This window comes from Entelurus aequoreus, linkage group LG06 (genome assembly GCF_033978785.1).
Source record: "Entelurus aequoreus isolate RoL-2023_Sb linkage group LG06, RoL_Eaeq_v1.1, whole genome shotgun sequence".
Classification (NCBI taxonomy): Eukaryota; Metazoa; Chordata; class Actinopteri; order Syngnathiformes; family Syngnathidae; genus Entelurus; species Entelurus aequoreus.
Window position 1 is genome coordinate 32,802,096 of NC_084736.1, and position 10,577 is coordinate 32,812,672.

The following is a 10,577-nucleotide window of genomic DNA, read 5'->3' on the forward strand; positions in this document are numbered from 1 at the left end:
GACCTATTAGCTGCCATAAAAGACAGAGACAGAAAATACTCAGAATACCAAAAGTGTAAAACAGAAGTAGATAAACAACCCAATAATAACAACCTCAAATCACTCCTTTCAACTCTCAAAAAGCAATGCAATAAATTAAGAAATAAGTCAACCAACCTGACTAAATCCTTAAAAAAAAATTACATTAACGACAAAATAGAGAAAAACACAAATAAGCCACGTGAGCTCTGGAAAATTCTCAACAACCAGCTTCCCGGTTTCAGCCAAAAACTTAAAACCAGACTCACCAACATCAGCATCAAGGAGGGTGACTCCCTCATTACAGACAAAATGGAGGTAGCAAGCAGACTTAACGCCTTTTTCACCAGCATAACCGCAACTCTTGTCAAGAAGCTGTCCCACCACTCTGGTCGCTTTGGTGTAGAACACATTAAAGCCTTCTACAGAAAGCTAGGAGTATCCAACAATGATTTCAAATTAGAAATGTTCACAGCTGATGAGGTGCTTAAAAAATTGAGCGCGCTCCACCCAAACAAGGCCACCGGCTTTGATAATATTCCCTCCAGATTCCTCAGGGACTCTGCCTCCATCATTGCCCCAATCACCACGCACATAATAAACCTCTCAATTTAACAAGGCCAAGTACCAAAATATTTTAAGATAGCAAGAGTAACTCCCCTCTTTAAAAAAGGAAGCACATTGGAACCTGGCAACTACCGACCTGTTTCTATTCTCAGTTCCATTTCGAAAGTAATGGAAAAATAGTTTATGAACAGGTCGATAGTTACCTTGCCACTAATAAACTCATGTACAAATTCCAATCCGGCTTCAGAACTAACCACTTCCCTGACACATGCCTTCTCTATCTGACCGACCACATCAAACATGAGGTGGACGCGGGCAAATACTGCGGCATGGTCATGCTGGACCTTCAGAAGGCCTTTGACACCATTAACCACGCTATACTGTTGGATAAGCTCAGAGCAATCGGATTTAACAAAACCTCATCGAGCTGGATACAATCTTACTTGGAGGGGAGGGAACAGGTGGTAGAGGTGAACGGCACCGTAGCACCCCCTCTCAGTAAGCTGTGGAGTCCCCCAAGGCAGTATATTGGGGCCTTTACTGTTCCTAATACACATAAGCGACTTGTCATCGGCATGCGACTGTGAATTGTTCTTGTTTGCGGATGACTCGGCCTTGCTGGTACCAGACAGGGACAAGTCACAGGTGGAGAAAATCCTCAGTGCTGAGCTCTGTAGAAGTTGCACCTGGCTCGCTGACAACAAGCTATCCATACACTTGGGTAAAACGGAATCCATCCTGTTTGGGTCCCACATCAACCTTAAGAAAGTCAATGACTTCACTATAAAAGTGGGTGACATTGTTATCACCAGGAAGGATGAGGTCACCTACCTAGGTTCCATTCTAGAGGGTAATCATTCCTGTGATAAAATGGCAACCAAGGTAATCAGAAAGGTCAACCAACGAACAAGATTTCTCTATAGAATCTCCTCTCTGGTCAACAAAAGCACCATGAGGATTCTGGCGGGAACTCTCGTTCAACCCTTTTTCGATTACGCATGCACCTCCTGGTACCCTAGCACCTCCAAAACCCTCAAATCTAAACTCCAAACATCCCAGAACAAGCTAGTCAGATTACTTCTAGACCTCCACCCCAGATCCCACCTCACTCCTACCCACTTCTCCAAAGTGGGCTGGCTCAGGGTGGAGGACAGAGTAAAACAACTTGCACTGAGCCTAGTCTATAAAATCCGCTACACCTCCCTGATACCGAAGTACATGTCAAACTACTTCCTTAACGTAAATGACCGCCATAACCACAACACCAGGGGGAGCTCCACTAACCACGTTAAACCCAGATTCCGATCTAACAAAGGTCTTAACTCATTCTCTTTCTATGCCACATTGATGTGGCATAGAAATGTAAACAATCAAATGCAGATACTTTTTCTTATGCCTTCTGATCTCTCTCTCTCTCTCTCTCTCTCTCTCTCTCTTTCTCTCTCTCTCTCTGTTTCTCTCTCTCTCTCTCTCTCTCTCTCTCTCTCTCTCTCTCTCTCTCTCTCTCTCTCTCTCTCTCTCTCTCTATGTCCACTACTTGCTGTACATATCCTACCAAGTCAGACCTACACTGTTCCAAAATCCATTTCTCTGTTCTCAATTGTTGATGACTGATGATAACAACCAAACCTACCCCCCCCCCCCCCCACACCCCGGATTGTAAATAATGTAAATAATTCAATGTGATTATCTTATGTGATGACTGTATTATGATGATAGTATATATCTGATAGTATATATCTGTGGACCCCGACTTAAACAAGTTGAAAAACTTATTCGGGTGTTACCATTTAGTGGTCAATTGTACGGAATATGTACTTCACTGTGCAACCTACTAATAAAAGTCTCAATCAATCAATCAATCAAATTGCTCCTACATTCCAAACATGCTAAATATAGAAGCATAACCCTTACATGTTTGGTAAATCACATGGCAGACGTTGAACGATTATTTTTGTGTGTTCTAAAAATCAGCATATACTGTATTCTGCATATACGTAAAGACAAAGCACCACAGGATCATGATAACATGAATGTGCAGTAAATGAGTGTCTCCATGGTGACAGCAGTTAATACAGTGGGACCTCGATTTACAAACCTGGTTGGTTCTTGACCAAGGCTCCTAAATGGGGAAGTTTGTATATTGAAGCAAATTTCTCCATATGAAACAATGTAAATATGAATAATATGTTCCGGCCTGGGCAAAAGTCCATATTTTAGTGAAGGTTAGTACGCTTTGACCATGATATTCAGTGCTACACAGAACTGTATATCAAACAAAGATAACAAGAAGGTGAAGGGTCAACTTTTTTTTTATTAACAAGCTAAAATAACAACAACAAGCTGTTGCCCTATGGAAGGGCTGCTCTGCTACACAGAGGTCACTTTGGTGCCCTCACAAATGATCAGAAATCACCAAAATCCTTAACTGTAACAACCATATTGCTACAATAATAAACATTTTTGGACGTAAAATCCATTTAAATTAACATTGGCAAGGAGGAGCTGACTAGAAAGAGCTGACAGGGGGATGACAGGGCTTGGGGGGAGGGGCTATGTGTTTGAGGTGCCACTGAACAGGAGTAGCTCTTTTCCGCTGTGAAATAAGTCTGCTTTGACCTATTTTTCCAGAAAAATCCGGTCTGATCCTGACTAAAACTTGCTGTGCCGCTTCGTCAGTTCTTCCATACTTGTGACACAATTAATGTACTCCTCGGAAATAGTATTTTTTATTTTTTTTAACTCCACAGTGTTTCCCTCATTCTGTCCACGCTGCTCCTTTGTTTTTTTGGGGACTCATGAGTTAGCAAATGGGACAAAACTTGTCAAAAGGTGAAGAAAACACAGAAAAAGTAGACACGCTGAGAAGTGACTGATAGTGTAGTGTGCAGCAAGTCATGCAAGAATGCAGCGCCCTGTTTTTTTGCCTGCAGGCGTGAGACAAAATGAATGAATGAATCATTCGCACACAGAGACATGGTTCGCACACGGAGGCACATTTTGTGGAATCTTACAGTTTGTAAACAGAAATAAAGGGATTCATAAATCGAGGTTTTGCTGTACGCACACAAAATGTCATACTTTGCACATGTGGTTGAGCGTATTTGGATCTTAGTAGATCAGGCCCACAATGTGTTGTGACACCAATTTGCTTATTTAAGAGACACAATCCTCAAGGAAAACTGTTTATTACTCCGGCAGGCCAACTAAACCATTAAAGACAAAAATAAAAGCTAGCCATGAAACAATTTCACTACACTGAAAATGATCTTGTTGAGTTTGGATGCAGAGGATGAATGTCAAATATGTGTTTGGTGTGTGAAATTCAACACATCTGTTTATGTTGATGAAAAGATTGGAGGAAGAAGATGAAGAAGAGCAGCACATTCAGCCAGGGCCCTCCAGGACACGCCAAATGCATCCGGTCGTGCTCATGCAGAAAAGTACACAACCCATGCACTAATGCGGGAAACATGAATGCAAAATGAATTTTCTCATAAGGGTCATGTAGTTATGACATATCGCAGGTCGGCAGTCTTCTACATGTTCCAGGCCCAGGACTACTTCTATATCTTGTATAAAAGTGTGTTGTAAGTTAAACTGGTCCTAAAGGTACCTTATTATTGTGCAATATTAAGCTATTCAGATAATACGCTATAATGTCGCTCATAGCTAGCTGGCAACTAATGCGCTAATCGCTGGCTGGCAACTAATCTGCTAATTGATCACTGGCAAACTAGCAAACTAAATGCTAGTGAGCAACGACAGCAGTAATCGTTAGCTGGCAACTAGCCTGCTGTGTACGATGCACCAAATAAAATGGCTTCGAGGTCGGTAAGCACAATCAAAATGATTCCGTACATTAGGTGCACCGGGCACACATGTCATCTCTGCATGCTTTGTAACTCTAAAGTAATTTTTCTACATTCAAATTGTATTATTGGTGAATAAAACATATTCAAAAGTGAAGAATTACATGTTTCTTCCCGGTGAGGTTCAGGTGAACTCAGTCTCTCCATGTGCTGTAAATATATTCTGATTGCATTCAAATCATAGCAAATAACATCCGTTATTTCATTGAAATAATAACTTACATTGCAATCTTACATCAAATACAGTTTAAGTTTGGGTTACCGACTTTTTCACTTCTGTGCATTTCAGAATTTTCTTCTTTAAATATGTTGCTTATTTACTTTCTGTTTACTTCAGAAGTACACCCAATGGAGCTGAGAGTTGCCGTATGCAAAGTATTCTTGCTGTCCTGAATAGGAATAACAACAACAACCTGTTGTTGCTGTGAGCCCATATAGGAAAAGTCATGATGCTAACGCTAAAAATGACTTAGCTAAATGTACACACATACCTCTGCTTTCAGCCCGTATTTCCACCTCCTCCTTGCTTCGCTTTAAAGGCTGCAGCGATGTCCCACTTATGATCATCTACATCAACATTATGATCATCTACATCAACAATATGTTCATCTACATCATATGATCATCTACATCAACAATATGATCATTTACATCAACAATATGATCATCTACATCATGGGTGTCAAACTCTGGCCCGCGGGCCAAATTTGGCCCACCGTGTAATTTCATTTGGCCCTTGAGGCAATATCAAATTAACATTAGAGCTGGCCCGCCGGTATTATACAGAGGCAGTGCCGCTGTAACACCGCATTCACCGCTGATACTCACACTTGCCAAGACTCCCGAATTTCAGTGCCCTTCCCGAAAATCTCCCAGGACAACCATTCTCCCGAATTTCTCCCGAATTTCTCCCGATTTCCACCCGGTCAACAATATTGGGGGCGTGCCTTAAAGGCACTGCCTTTAGCGTCCTCTACAACCTGTCGTCACGTCCGCTTTTCCTCCATACAAACAGCGTGCCGACCCAGTCACATAATATATGCGGCTTTTACACACACACAAGTGAATGCAATGCATACTTGGTCAACAGCCATACAGGTCACACTGAGGGTGAATGTATAAACAACTTTAACACTGTTACAAATATGCGCCCCACTGTGAACCCACACCAAACAAGAATGACAAACACATTTCGGGAGAACATCCGCACCGTAACACACCATAAACACAACAGGACAAATACCCAAAACCCCTTGCAGCACTAACTCTTCCGGGACGCTACAATATACACCCCCCGCTACCACCAAATGTTGATATTTACCTCAGAAGGCTGCAAATAGAAAAGAGACAGTCAATTTTTTATTTAAATTGTATTTAATATACCATTGATGTTTTTTCGTTTGTTTTTTGAAAGTAGATTTTGCACTATTAAGTTATATAAGCGTTGCTTGTTCCATATTCAGTGTTAAAGCAAATCAGCGTAGCAAACTGAGCAATAATTAACGTTTTATTCATGCGCTTTCTCTTGCTACTTCAAGGCTTAAATGTTTGATTCATTCATTATTGTTATTTTATTTTTCAAATTTATTATTAGCCTGTGGAAAAAGTTTATTTTGATATTTACCTCAGAAGGCTGCAAATAGAAAAGAGGCATTCAATTTTTAGTTAAATTGTATTTGATATGCCATTGATATTTTGTAATTATTATTATTATTATTATTTGAAACTCGGTTTTGCATGTCACTCTAAAGTTATATAAGCCTTGCTTGTTCAATATTCAATGCAAAACTTATTTGGGTCCCTATTAAAAGGTTAATTTGTTCAACCTTGGCCCGCGGCTTTGTTCAGTTTTAAATTTTGGCTCACTCTGTATTTAAATTTGGCACCCCTGATCTCCATCAACAATATGATCATATACATCAACAATATAATACTCTACTGTACATTAACATTATGATCATTTACATCAACAATATGATCATCTACATCAGGGGTCCCCAAACTTTTTGACTCGGGGGCCGCATTGGGTTAAAAAAATTTGGCCGGGGGCCAGGCTGTATATATATATATATATATAGATATATATATATATGTAACAAAATTTCGTTCTTATCTGTGCTGTAAAGTTCAAATTTGAATGACAATAAAAAGGAAGTCTAAGTCTAAGTCTAAGTCTAAGTCTAAATATACATTGTCTTTATAATCCGTTTTGTCAATTAACATCAATTAACATTGATGTTCATCAACATTTAACATTGTCACGTTATCGATGGGAATATTCATTTTTAAACAATGTGATTTGCCTGAGCGGCTAGAAGACACCAAGAGTAACAAGCGGTAGGAAATGGATTAGAAAGGAAAGATTGAAATAAACCAAAAAAAAACAAAAAACTTTTTTTTTAACTTGGGACTTCCTGTGGGCCAGATTTTGGATGCTGGGGGGCCGGATCCGTAGTTTGGGGACCCGTTATCTACATCAACAATATGATCATCTTCATCAACTATATGATCATCTACATCAACAATATGGACATATATATCAACATTATAGTCATCTACAGCAACAATTTGATCATTTACATCAACAATATGATAATTTACATCAACAATATGATCATTTACATCAACAATATGATCATCTACATCAGACCTGGGCATTCTGCGGCCCGCGGGCCACACCTTTGTGCGTCCCTGTCCGGTCCGCGTGAGGCCAATCATAAATTACAAAATACATTTAAAAAAGTATCTATGTCGAGTATGCAATACAACGTTGCTGCTTTTGTTTTGAAAAGCGTTATTTATATTACTTTCGTGTGGACATATGCGCGTGCGTGATTGTGAGTGAATGTGAACAGCTGCAATCACAAATTACAAAATAAAGTTGAAAAAACATCTATGTCGTGCGCGCAATACAACTGTGCTGCTTTTATTTTGAAAAGTGTTATTTATGGGCGTATGTCCGTGTGTAACCTGTGAGTGGAAGTGCACAGCGACAAGTGATGCACGGTTTACATCCGAGACGCTAAAAAGAGAAAAGTTGATGACGAATGGCGTGTTTTCAACAAGACATGGACTGCCAAGCAACATTCCCTCTAAGGTGCGCGCCTGCGCAATTGCGCACTGCTCAAGCGTTGTCTGCGCACAGCAAATATATGCCGCGCACCAAATCAAATCCCATCTGAATTCTAAACAAAATAAACACATTTATTCTGTGTAATTTTGCAATGCAACTTTGAGTGACAGTGACAACAAGCGGCCCTAACGGTTTCGTCAGCACCGTTCAATTATTGTAACGTCTATCGAGATGCTTCGAGGCCAGGAATTATATCGATCACTTTATTGAGCAAAACTGTTTATATTCGGCCATAACCACACCAAAAACATGAGTAAAAAACTTCTATCTCGAAAAACAAGTCATTTTCTGCATTCAGGCGGAAGGCGGGGTACACCCTGGACAAGTCCCCACCCATCGCAGGGCCAACACAGATAGACAGACAACATTCTCTTATTATTATAATCAAATGACAGCAGTCATTTCCATTTGTAATATAAGTGTTTAGGCCCACTTACAATGACAATAACAACAAATATTGTTTTTCATGAACTGTGTACTTGTATTGTTTGTCTGGGTGGAGGTCCTGCTTTGGAAATAATTTGTACCCCTTTCAGACATTGCATTTAGTTCCCAATTAAAACATTCTCATGTTGCACAATGAGATGTAAGCAGGGGATCATGTGTACATTCCTGCAACTTCCTGTTTGTAAAAAAAATATTTTTATTAGTATTTATTTAATATACTAACAGCATTTAATTATTAATATTTATAAATTAAGATTCCTAATAAATGACACTAGAATAAGCACACATTTGATTGGTAAATCATAGTGTAACAACCTGGAATGACACTTTATGTGTGGTGTTGGAGTTGTCCCACTTTTTGTGTGGCTGTAAACGCCTCACTGGCTAAGTGCCATATGTGCATGTGTTGGCGCAAGTGAGAAAGAGCGAGCGGCTGCTGTTGAAATAACAAAGTTGCTTTTGGTCTGGTTTGTACTGCAGAAAATGACCACTTTTGCTGGATATAATTTTTTTTACTAATGTTTTGGTGATGTGTTTATGGCTGACAATAAAGAGTTTTGCTCAGTAAAGTGGTGGATGGAATGCATGTCCTCAAAGCGTCTCGACAGACGTTACAATATTTGAACAAGGATGACGAAAAGTGTTTTCTCTGTCGTGTCCGTGTGTCGAAAATTGTTATGCGCTTATTTTTTTATTTGATTTTATGCGTGGCATAGATTTGCCTTGCGCAGAGGATGCTTGAGCAGTGCGCAATTGCACAGGCGCACCTTAGAGGGAACGTTGCTGTCAATTCTCTTATATACTCTTTCATTCTAGACTTCTAGAGTGTTTGATTATCACATCACTCTAAATGTATAGACTATAACGTTCACAAACATAAAGAGGGATCCTAGTGGGCCAGGGCAATCTTTCCTGATCTCTACACTAAAACTGAGTAAATGTGTAGAGTGTTCTGGGCTTCAGACATGATTTTGTGTCAGAATTCCTTGAGGAAAAAATGTCTGGTTAGGCTTTGTGTATGTAGTGTGTGCCTTTCTTGCTTTACAGCTATGCTGTTATTATGCTGTTTGTTACTTATGTATGTTATGTTGCAGCTATTTAAAATAGTTTTGTCAATTTGTTCTGGCCAGAAACAAATTGGCCCTTTGAAACATATCTTTGTCTTTGTGTGTTGTATGTAGACCATATTGCTTAGCAGAGTTCAGTGATGCAAATGCATGTCAAGTTGATCAACAGATTCTATTATTCTCCAGTGCAATAACAGTACTGACATGAAGGCTAAAAGGGCATTAATGGGAGCTTTAAAAAAAAGAAGAAGAAAAAAAGAAGTAACTAAATAGTTACTTTTCACAGTAACGCATTACTTTTTGGTGTAAGTAACTGAGTTAGTAACTGAGTTACTTTTGAAATGAAGTAACTAGTAACTGTAACTAGTTACTGGTTTTCAGTAACTAACCCAACACGCATACCACTAAACCACTGGTGCGTTTATGGCCACACAAAAAGTCGGACAACTCAAACACCACACAAAGTTACACTGTGACTCCTCAGTCATACGTGTGCTTATTCTACTGTCATTTATTATTAATGTTAATTTATTTATATAATCATGGAATGCTTTTACCAGAGAAAGTTACAGGAATGCACACTTCATCCTATGCTTACATTTCATTGTGCAACATGAGGATGTTTAAGGGGAAGTAAATGTGATCTCTGAAAGGGGTACAAATGATTTCCAAAGCAGTGCTTTTGGTATAAAGTTAAGTTAGGTTAAATGAAAGTATTATTATTATTTTTATTATTATTTATCTTACGTTATACATAAAAAATAATATTGAGCAAAATTTAATTGAAATATTGTCGATGTAGCCCTCCAGCAGTGCCCGGGTTGCTCATGCGGCCCCCGGTAAAAATTAATTGCCCACCCCTGATCTACATCAACAATATGATCATCTACATCCACAATATGACAATTTACATCATCAATATGACAATTTACATCAGGGGTCCCCAAACTTTTTGACTCGGGGGCCGCATTGGGTTAAAAAAATTTGGCCAGGGGCCAGGCTGTATATATATATATGTATCCATCCATCCATCCATTTTCTACCGTTTATTCCCTTCGGGGTCGCGGGGGGCGCTGGAGCCTATCTCAGCTACAATCGGGCGGAATATATATATATGTATATATACATATATACATTGTCTTTATAATCCGTTTTGTCATTTAACATCAATTTTTTATTTTTTTTATTTTATTTTATTAATTTATTTTTTTGTCCTGTCCAACTTCTCAGGCAAATCATATAGTTGATGTAGATGCCCATATCGGCTGTTCAGATTTACTTTACAAAAGAGAAGTGTAGGATACTTCTCTTGTTGCCTTATTTGTATTTGACTTTATTAAATGTATTTATATTATCATTTGGTGCAGCCGGGCCGGAGCAGGAGGGGATAGAAAGAGAAAAAAAGGAAGACAGAGGGGGGAATTGTGGGGACAAGAGGGGGATTAGACAGAGAGACAAAAACAACAACAGCAA